The 11,337-nt window shown below is 43.5% G+C and overlaps 1 long non-coding RNA gene across 1 annotated transcript; it reads left to right on the plus strand.

Moving 5' to 3' along the window:
• The first annotated feature begins 617 nt into the window (after nucleotides 1-617).
• Nucleotides 618-9,807, plus strand: LOC310898718. Its single transcript, XR_014583589.1, has 3 exons — nucleotides 618-1,203; nucleotides 3,273-3,365; nucleotides 7,142-9,807. It is a non-coding gene; the product is annotated as an uncharacterized lncRNA (long non-coding RNA).
• Nucleotides 9,808-11,337: the final 1,530 nt, after the last annotated feature.

Consider the following 11,337-nt stretch of genomic DNA (forward strand, 5'->3'; position numbering starts at 1 on the left):
CAGTGCACCCTCAGTAAGTTTGCAGATGACACCAAGCTAAGTGCGTGTGTTGATCTGCTCGAGGGAAGGAAGGCTCTGCAGGAGGATCTGGATAGGCTGGAGCGATGGGCTGAGGTCAACTGTATGAAGTTCAACAAGGCCAAGTGCCGGCTCCTGCACCTGGGGCGCAACAACCCCAAGCAGAGCTACAGGCTGGGAGATGAGTGGCTGGAAAGCTGCCTGGCCGAGAAGGACCTGGGAGTATTGGTTGATAGTCGGCTGAATATGAGCCAGCAGTGTGCTCAGGTGGCCAAGAAGGCCAACGGCATCCTGGCCTGTATAAGAAGCAGTGTGGCCAGCAGGTCTAGGGAAGTGATTGTGCCCCTGTACTCAGCTCTGGTGAGGCCGCACCTCGAGTACTGTGTTCAGTTTTGGGCCCCTCGCTACAGGAAGGACATGGACGTGCTCGAGCGAGTCCAGAGAAGGGCGACCAAGCTGGTGAGGGGTCTGGAGAACAAGTCTTATGAGGAGCGGCTGAGGGAGCTGGGGTTGTTTAGCCTGGAGAAGAGGAGGCTCAGGGGTGACCTTATCGCTCTCTACAGTTACCTTAAAGGAGGCTGTAGAGAGGTGGGGGTTGGTCTGTTCTCCCACGTGCCTGGTGACAGGACGAGGGGGAATGGGCTAAAGTTGCGACAGGGGAGTTTTAGGTTGGATGTTAGGAAGTACTTCTTTACCGAAAGGGTTATTAAGCATTGGAACGGGCTGCCCAGGGAGGTGGTGGAGTCACCATCCCTGGAGGTCTTTAAAAGACGTTTAGATGTAGAGCTTAGCGATATGGTTTAGTGGAGTACTTAGTGTTAGGTCGGAGGTTGGACTCGATGATCTTGAGGTCTCTTCCAACCTAGAAATCTGTGATACTGTGATACTGTAAAAAGAGAGTTGTCATTTTTATCAGAATGAGGGGGCATTCATTTGTTTTCAGAGAACTTATGCTTACATCATTTCCTCAAATGCTGTGAATTTATTTCTTATTTCAAAAGTAAAACAACATTACATTTGTCTGTAAAGTGATGGGAGCATGTATGTGTTTGTAGGTGTGAAACAAGTATCAGAGGCCCAGAAGTGATGAGGTCAGACAGGAACTCCGGAGGAGACCACAGGCTCCAAACCCCTGCTCAGTGCAGGGTCAGCAAGGACAGGTTGTTCCTGGCCACGTCCCGTTGGGTATGAATATCTCCAAGCACGGAGACTCCACAGTCTCTCTGGGCAGCCTATGCCAGTGATTCAACACCCTCCCAGTATAAATATTTAATTTAAAAAAAAAAGTTAATATAGTGTTACAAATGTTGAAATATCTGTGCTGTAAGGGTGGTGTTGCAGTTTGATTTCACATTTCCAAATGCTGTAGATACTTGCTTTCAATGTATTATTTATTAAAAAAATATATAGGGTAGAAAAATATATATATTATATAAATTCAAAATATAAATAATATATAAATTATATAAATAATATAAAAATATAAATATAAAAATATATAAAATATAATATATAAAAATATTAAAATATAAATAATATATAAATATATAAATAATATATAAATTCATAATATAAATTCACCCATTCACAGCCTTCTGTTTCCCTTGTAAAGAAGAAAAAGGGTTGCAAGTCCAAACTTAAAAAAAAAAAAAGTCTTGCAGTTCACCTTTAATATAACAAACAGCAATTTGTTTAAAACGTTGATTTATGGCACACCTAATACAAGATAAGAGAACCAACAACCTGAGGAGTTCACCCTCAGCTCTTATTAACTTTCTTTTGTGGTAGCCTGGATAGTATTGTACAGTTTTTAACCTATATTAAGTTATAGCATCTCATCATTTTATTATCAAAGGGAATGACTCAGCCTTGCCACCATTTACAGGATTTGATTTCCCAGGCAACAATACAGTTTATTACACTGCTAGAATTAATTATATCTGCCCTGTTAATATATGCTTTGGGCTCAATATGTGCACCACCATTTTCAAAACAAAGGAATTTATGTCTAGGATCAGGTATCATAAAAGAACAGCTGTAACAAATAAAGCACAGTTCTATATAGATCTAAGTAGTTCCTTCTGTTAAACGTTTTGAATGCTTTATTTATGTGAAAAATGACCTAGTGTGCTTGAGTCTTAAGTAAATTCAAGTATGACTTAATTTATTATTTGTGAGCTGTGCTAACAATTGCAATTTATTTTCAGTCTAAAATTTCAGATTCTTAAGCATTTGGAAGAGAAAGTTGGAAATTATTTGGAAATGAGAATGCAGTTATGCACTCTGTAAGCTGGCGTGCAGGACGCAGGTTTTACTGGAGACAGCGCTGTCTGGTGAAACCAAGCACAGCACTGCAAGCTGCATTCCCACCACTTTAGGCTGAGGTCCCACGTGTACCTGAGTTAGTCTTGCAGCTTGCTGTCCCCAAAAGTGGGGGGTTAGCTCCCTGTTGCCTGCCCTTACTCTCAGCCATGTGATTTCTTTTTTCCTCCCTTCTACTGGATGCTTCCAAGAACAAGATGAATTCCCTAATTTAGGAGGAAACTATCCAGTTGGGGGCTGCTTTTCTGTCAATTTATTGCATCTGACATGTTTCTAAGCAGATTCCATGATTGCTAGACCTGGTGCAAGGTGAGGGGTGGAAGTGTGAGCCCAGGAGTGACTGGGAGAAGGAGAAGAACAGGAATGGAATAGGTCTGTCGCGTTAGCGGCAGTGAGATGGTCAATTGCTTCACCTGCTCATTACGTTTTCCTAGATTTTGGGTAGTGAGGGGTCCCCTCTGCTTGTCATGGATGCTGTGTTTATGCAAACTTCCCCTGGTATACACTAAAAGAAAATGAAAGCTTTACACTGAGATAAAGCAAGACTCCTTATTACAGGCAAGTCTCTAGCCTTTGTTGTAAAGGAGATAACCAAAATATGAATCAAAGATTTTCAAGTATGAACGTTTAGAGATCTGAAACAAGTGGTTTCAGAAGTGTGAATTTCCTCTTGTAGAATTGTTAACACACTTAATTTCCATTTAAGTGGTTATTCAAATAGTGAATTTTTAATTGTTTACTGGAACATGAAAGGTATGAATGAGAGTACGTGTTGGTGCCATTAGGATATGGGACTAGGAAAAACTGCTGCAGCTATTTAGAGAAGAGTATTGTAGGTCAAGTAACCTGCTGGCCAATTAATCAATTACTGTAAGTGATCGAAAGGGGAAAAAAAATTGCAAGTTGATGTTGTGTAACTTAAAACTTTCTAGGCAGAACAGAGAAGATGACAGTAAATGAAAAGTGCCCTCGGGAGAAATACAGCAAGCAGTGGCACAAGTGAGCCTGGAAAATCCACCAAAAAGGTAAACCTTGCAAAAACTACAAAACTGTAACAGATGACTAGAACAAGGGATTCTGAATATTTCAGGCCTGTGGGTATATTGTGTTTCAGTTCAAAGGAGCTGCACTAACCTCACCCTTTGCAGCATGCGATGTTCACGTTCCCATGGCTCCTAGGACTTCAGGCATATGGACAGGATTTGTGAGTTCTTGCTAACTATGACTACATACTGCTCCTTAATTTTGAATGGTTGCATATGTGTCTAGAAAAGTTTCTTCGGTAGAGGTCTTGGTCTTTCTCTTGATTGTGGGAAGTTCAACTAGCCTGTTTTGGCAAGAGCATAATCATCTTTTGAACATCTTTACAGTCAATCTGGAGAGCAAAAACTCAAATTTGATGGAGTTTTTACTGCAGACAGGCTTTTAACTGCAAGTAGAAGAACACCGTTGCATTTTCTCTGCAAATACGATTGCTGGTATTTCGTACATTTTGTGTCCTGGTAACATCAGAGATACATTTTATATTCAGAATGTTCTGTGTGCATTAGTTTTCATTACAGCGTTTTAATTTCCCGTGTTTTGTACAAAAGTCAGTGTGGATTTCAAACAGCCTGTAGTGCTGCTAGAAAATAACACTGTTTTCATTAAAGCCTCAGTTGAATAAGATGTTCTCGCTCACTGTCCTGTTTTGTATTGAGGTGAGTTGGGATCATAAAATGCTCCATAATCGTTGGGCTTTTGTGGTCCTGTTCAACTTGAGTGTACAGTCAGGAGGGGAATGAGTCAGTGTGGTCTCACAAGAGCCCTGTGCGGATGATACTGCAGCCAAGCAGCTGGGCACTAGAGTGCATTCAGGTCACAGACGAGGTGTAGCCATTTCACATCCCAAAGGAAAGGAAAGCCAAGGAAGTTGAGAGAGTTTGAAGCTATGGTGCAATCTGCGTTGGCCAAGAGCACATCGATGCCATTGGCCAGATAGCTTAGGAGTGCTCCTGGATCCTCAGCCCACGCTAACCTCTTACATGCCAGCATTTGTCAGTAATGCTGGTGTAATTTGGGTGGGAGTCTTTATTCAACCTTTGAAAATGGCAACCTGGCCTCAGAATTTCACATTACCTGAGATTTTCACATTAGCTGAGAATGAGATGTTCAAAAAAGGGGGTTGTTATGTGCATTACAGTGTGCTCAGGTGTGAGTGCTGGTAGTACTGACAACTTTCAAAATTACAAGAAGTGCCTTTCAATTTCAGTGATAATTTCCTGCTGATTAAAAATCAAGTTAAAGATCCTTTTGTGCTTGTTCTCTTGTGGTCTGGATGCATCATATCTGAAAAGTCAGGCAAAGCTTTGTGATGAAAGTCAAGCTTAATTATTTCACCCTGTCAGTGAAATGCAACTTTCTGTAGAATTAGGGCAAAGTTACTCCAGAGAAAACTTCCTTGAGGAACAGCTGCAGGCAGTATGTGCTTCCTAAGGCGCTAAGAGCAGTCATCCAATGTTAGCATGTGGCCACGAGTAGCTTTGGAGTCTTTTATTAAAAAAAAAAAAAAAAGAGTGCTATGCAGCAGAAAATCCTCTCCAACCCATGGATATCTGTGGTGGGGGTTAGTTGTACCAATAAACGTGTTGCTAGGAAGTGTTTAACTACTGTCCTAAGTGCAGTGTGAGAAGGTACGTGGAAAAGAGATGATCACCAATGTCGTTTTGGACTGTTAATCAGACGCTGCTTTTAAACACTGGGTTAGAAACAATCTGCAGGATCAGTTATTTGTAGCGTAAATCAGCTTGTTTTATTATTAAGTGGGAGTGTGAGGTAAAAGATCAGCAGGAATGGCCTGCCAGTTTGAGAGACATAAAAGGACTCTGTCGCTGTATACATAAGCATGCAGAGACCCCGAGGCAGTACGCTAATTTAGAAGCACCAAGACTTGACTGCCTGGGAGGAATCTATATTTGTCTATAGATGACATATATGCTTTTTTCTTTCTCTGTAAAGTCAACAGAAGGACCACAAGTCGATAAAATGTCTCTGCAGTTGGTTTTCTGTTACACATAATTGCAAAGTTGTTTTTTAACTGCTATGCCACACCAGCCCTGATCAAGCTGCACGGCCTTGGGCATGTTCCAGGAAGGTAGGTGTTGTGTGGAAGGCAGAGCCACTCGTGTGCCTTGTAAACAAGCTGCTTCATACTTGCTAGTGTGAGACCCTGCTCGTAGCTGTTTGTGGTGCTGCCAAGCGTTATATTTCTGCCATTCGGGTGGAACTATTCCAGATCAGGTGTTTCCTGAAAGAGCATCCTCAGGATGCTTTTTATTCGGATTCAGAAAAAAATACTTCCAAGAATAATATTAGGCAGATTAGAGTTATCGCTCCCATTTCTGTTATTTTTTGTTCATTTCAATACCTACAGCTGTTTGAACACCTGCAACATCTACGTACTTTTGAGAAAGAAACACATTTTGGCAGAGGTGTTTACTCCTGTGTCAGAAATGTTCCCATGAAGCAAATACATTAGACTGAACAATAATCTCTTTTTAAAAGCCGATTTATCCGTAGTCAGCAGAGACATGCTAACATTGGGCAGCTAATTGTACCCGATCCATCTCGGTGTGCGTGAGGGATCCAGAAAGATGCTCAGCGTGCTCCTGTGCTCTGTGACAGGCCTGGGCACAGCACCTGGGAGCACTGGGGCTCTGTTTGTTAGCTCGAGGCGCCAATCCCAGCAGCAGGCACCAGGAAGGGACACAGGATGTGATCCTGCCCACCGTCCTGAGCAGTGGAAGGAGAGGGCCGGAGAGCAGTTCCACAGCACTTTGGTGCAAAAGTGCTTGCTCTCTGAATCCACAACAGAGCTATGTATTACGCAAGAGAGGTCCAGCAAAAATAGTAATGACCACTTGAATTTCACCTGAAAGGGAACAGAGCAAAGTAGAGCTTGTAATTGTCAACAGAGGAAGACAGAATTCGGTTTCAAGTAATGAAAAAGTAAGTCCTGTTCTGTCACGTAGTTATTTTCTTCTCTATACAACTCTACATCAAGGTGTGATGGTGAGACATACTAAACATTCTATTGATTTTTCCTGGTGGGGTCGTAGACTCAGTCACAAAATATAAAATTAAGGGAGAAAAGTTGCCAGAATCTAAACCTGGTTTTCATTAAAATGTGTTGTCATTTCACTATAAAATACATCTGCTACAATGTTCCAGAAATTTTAGGCACACAATAGAGTAATAAACCAATTTTATGACTTGGGTAATACTCTACCATAGACTCTTGTTTTCCCCCCCCTACTGTTTGTATTAAATTACCTCAGTACCGAAACGTTCGTACACTGTAAGAAATAAATGGGTTGTCATTGCAATAAGTGGAAATTTTTTTAATGGTGTATGAGATGTGTTTTATAGAGAGGACAGCCAACATCAGAAGCGTGTCGGGCTGTAAGTCTCCACAGGCAGTTAGCCTGGCAGTGTGGGCCCCTTCCTGTGCCCCTTCGTAGTGGCGTGTCCCAGTTCTTCACTGGGTCAGCTCCACTACTGGGGGCAGCAGTGGGAAACCCAGCGTGGAGGTTTCTGTCATCGCTGGTGCTTTTCCCAGTTGCAGGCATTGCTGCTACCCCTTGAGCTAAACCAGTCTGAACTGGGAACGCCGATGCTGTCTGACCAGCAGCCCTTGGGCCGGCTGCTCTGAGGGCAACAGCACTACTCTCAGGCAGCCCTTTGACAAAGCCAGCGTGTCCCCTCACAGCACCACCATCTGGTACAGATGGCCTTACCATTGTCTTCCATGTTTCCTCTGCAGGCAAAGCCCTTCCCCAGCTGTTTCCTAGACCAATGTGGTCCCATCCTTGAACAAGACACGAAGAAGTGAGAGAAGGAGGTGAGCACCTACATCGGATAAACACAGTCCTGCTCGTATGTTGGTGGGAACGTTTCTGTGAATAAGCATTAACAGGCTAGGTTGATGGTTATTCCAGCACCTTCCCCCTAAATATCTGTACTTTTCCCTTCCCATATAGAAGAATGTTAAGAGTCAAGCTTTTTCTTCTAAAGTAAAAAATTCCGAGAGATCTGAGTATCTAAGCGCATACATTTTATTTACGGCTCCCTGGGTATGCTGCTCTTCAGCTTGCCATACATCTCTGTAAGTTTCCAGCCTGTGGTGTGCACAATTCCTACTGAAAATAGTGGAAGCATAAAGATGAATCCCACACACCCAGACGAGATATTCCCTTCTCTTTTCTGGCCCAGGATGACAGGTCTTAACACTGAGAAGCTCCCCGTGTCTGTGGCATGTCACGCTGATTCTTTAATGACAACTTAGCTGTTGATACATGAACCCTGTCTCGTCAGACTACAGCCACAACAGCAGTCATATTTTATTCAGCTTTGTTCTGGGGCTCCCAGAACCGCGCAGAAAGTTTATGAGAGCAGTGCCATAGCCTTCATAGCAGAGGGTGATGTCGTGTAATCCGTTACATGTGTCCTGCTTCCAAAAACATCACAATAAAGAGCTGAGCGAAACTTTTCTCCAAAATAAGTAGTTCCATGTGGCAAGCCTTGTCGAGCATAAAGTAAAGCTTCAGCACCCTGAGACAGCCCATCTGCATCTCAGGAATACCTTTTGTGGCTCAACATGCAGGGCAAAAAACACAACTCTGTAACTTTCCTTTTTTTTTTTTTTATTTTTGCCACTCAAGACCAGAACGTTCTGGCTGCTATAAATTACTTGCAACGTTTTGAATAGTGCAATATAAACCCAAATTCCTTTCTGAATGCAGTGTTTTATGTATTGCAATATCAATTAACTCGATTTTTTTTTTCCTTGAAGAAAGGAAATATCCATCACTGGGAATTTACAGTATGTGAAGTTTGAGCCCAGAATGAATTCTGACAGCTTGGTTACCATAAGCCCCTCAGAGACACGGCGCTTAGTGGAAACACTGACATAATCTTAACGATAGTGGCGGGAATGGTGCCAGTAAAACAGAACGTCCCGGAGGCACGATGGAAGGCAGAATCACTTTGGCTCCCCAGATCACAATTTCTTTGAAAGAAAACCTGATGGAAAATTTGTGCACGCCTGTTCCTTTGACTAGGAAAGAATATTCTCTTTATGTACTGGTGCCTATTGTTATTAGCTGTGTTATATTACATTTGGCACATGGCAAAAGATGCTGGGGAAATTCTCTCCCACAGGAAGTCAAAGGTGCACACTGCTGCCAGGGTGCCAGCAGGAAGAAGCCGCTGCTTTTGCGTTTCTTGCTGTTCCCTGCCTCACCGCTGCTGTTACGGTCTCGGTCCGCTCTCTCGCCTGAGCTGGTCGTGACAAGCTCTCCCCAGACTTATTCGTGTGAAACAGGTTAGCACAGACTTCATATTTAAATTGTTTACAACGATCTTGCTGATCTTGCCTGGAATGGGCGAGGAAGGGGAAGGGTTCGCACGCGCAGCTCCGCTGGCACATCAGTGGGCCAGAGGGAATGGTGATAAAGGGCATCCTCTTGTGGTGGTACGGCTGGAGCCAGAACACGACATCTGCCCATAACCTGTGCTTTCCAGCGGCAGGCTGGACATTGTGACATTTTATGTGGCAGCGTGACAGACCGTGACATTTCAAACCGCTCTGTGCAGGGCTCTTTTTTGTTTTCACAAGCTGTGTATGAAAGCGTAACACTCCAAAAAATAAATAAGCGTCTTGCTGAATTGCTGGGGGGGAATTCTTGCAAATGAAGAAAGTGGAAGGAAAGAAAGCAACTATTTAAAAAGAAGTGAATAGAAGAAAAAGAAAAAAAAAAAGAAGACCTTAGCTTGACACTACTTCACAGTCAGCTTTATACTTTGTTACCCCTGTTACAAAGCTAAGACTACTTCACATCCATTTATATTAAACTTTAGGGCATAGAAGAACAAGAGAAATGGCTCTTCCACACCTCTTAGATTTGATCTGTCAGGGTGAAGCAAGATAAAATATGCTCTGGTGTTTTGTTTGGGCTTGAGGAATGCAAAGGCGTAATAATTGCCAGCTGATACACCAATTTAATGCAGTGTTCAGATTTTTTAAAAGATTGTTATCACTTAATGCTACCTTTAAAAAGGAGGTAGCTGAATGAAACAATAGAAAAAGAGATACCGTATATGGAAGGAGGTGAAACTTTCAAATACAAGAATTGCAAAAATTCTATTACTTGAGGTACAGCTAGATTTACTGACTGTTAGAGATCAATTAAGTAAGCACAATGTTTTAAGTACATAAAAGTGAAATATTAAGAACACAGGGCACAGTTATTGCTAAACTTTTATGTTCAAATTCTGGTGTACAGGCCAGATTTAAAAATGCTGTTAAAGTGCAGCAACTCTGCTGCTGATTGCTTGTTTCAGACTTGGGTCTGTCTTCACCCAGAGCAGTAGGGAGCTGCTGACCAAACACGCCTCAGGCAGTAACAGAAAGGAGATTCAGAAAGGATTTTAGCCAATACTGTAGCTGAAATGATAGTTTGTAGATGTTATTAATTGGTTTCTGATTAGAACCCATGAGGAGTTGTCAAAATGAGAAATCCATGAGTGTTAATCCATCCTGGGCTGCAAATGAAGCAGGGAGATTTGTGTGTTTGTGTTAATATGTCTCGCAATTCTTTGAACTACGGCCAGTGGATGCAAATGATTTAGCATACGAAGACATTCCATATTTTTCACAATTTTCTGTTTACATGGCAGATGAACTCTCCGGTCTGTCATGGAGAAGTTCTTGCTCCGTCTTGCACCAGGAATGCCTTGACTTGGATGAACACTTTTTCATTTCACTTTCTTTGAGCACCTTTCCTTCAGCTGGTGATTCATGGTGGGGTCAGTGATGGAAGGCCACCAAGAAAGGGCTGTGCACCTGCTTCTGGGCGTGCTGAAGTTCATCCACCTGCTCTCCATGGGCTGTGAGTTGTACAGCTCCTTTATCTCTACACACACTGGATGCTGACAGCTGAACTGAGGGAGGTTTTACATTTTCTTCAGGCTGCTTGAACAAGACCTGGTTTCCTGCTGGGATTGCAATGCCGCAGTCCCAGTCATCAGGACCAGGGCTGTGGTTGGCTTTATCGGAGACTTGCTGGCAGAGATAATAGATGGTGAACAGTGCTTGAAGAGCAGCTGGCCCTTGGTAGGTTTGGAAGATGTCAGGTGGCAGTGTTGTTGGTCCTACCTATGTGTCACTGACTGAGCACAGAGATACTGCTGAAATGTGGGAAATTATTCTTTTGTGCATGCTGTTTTCTAGCCCAGCCAAGAGCAAAGACAAAGCCATGACAAACAGCAATGCAACCTCTTATTTAATCATAGAATCATAGAAAGGCTCATGTTGGAAGGGACCTTAAAGATCGTCAAACTCCAACGCCCCTGCCATAGGCAGGGATGCCACCCACTAGATCAGGTTGGCCAAGGCCCCATCCAGCCTGGCCTTGAACACCTCCAGGGATGGGGCATCCACAGCTTCTCTGGGCAGCCCGGTCCTGTGCCTCACTACCCTTACAGTGAAGAATTTCTTCCTAACCTCTAATCTAAATCTCCCCTCTTTTAGTTTAAGACCATTCCCCTTTGTCCTATCATCACCTACCTGAGCAAAAACTCACTCTCCATCTTTTTTATAATGCCCCTTTAGGTATTGGAAGGCCACAATGAGGTCTCCCCGGAGCCTTCTCTTCTCCAGGCTGAACAGCCCCAGCTCTCTCAGCCTTTCTTCACAGGAGAGGTGCTCCAGCCCTCTCGTCATCTCTGTGTCCCTCCTCTGGACCCACTCTAACAGCCCCACATCTTTCTTGTGCTGGGGGCTCACACCTGGACGCAGCACTCCAGGTGGGGCCTCACAAGGGCAGAGCAGAGGGGCACAATCCCCTCCCTCCACCCGCTGCCCACCCCTCTGTCGGTGCAGCCCAGGACGCAGTTGGCCTTCTGGGCTGCAGGCACACACTGCTGGCTCGTGTCGAGCTTTTCGTCCACCAGATCCCC

This window comes from Anser anser (genome assembly GCF_964211835.1).
Source record: "Anser anser genome assembly, chromosome: 1".
In the NCBI taxonomy this organism is placed as follows: Eukaryota; Metazoa; Chordata; class Aves; order Anseriformes; family Anatidae; genus Anser; species Anser anser.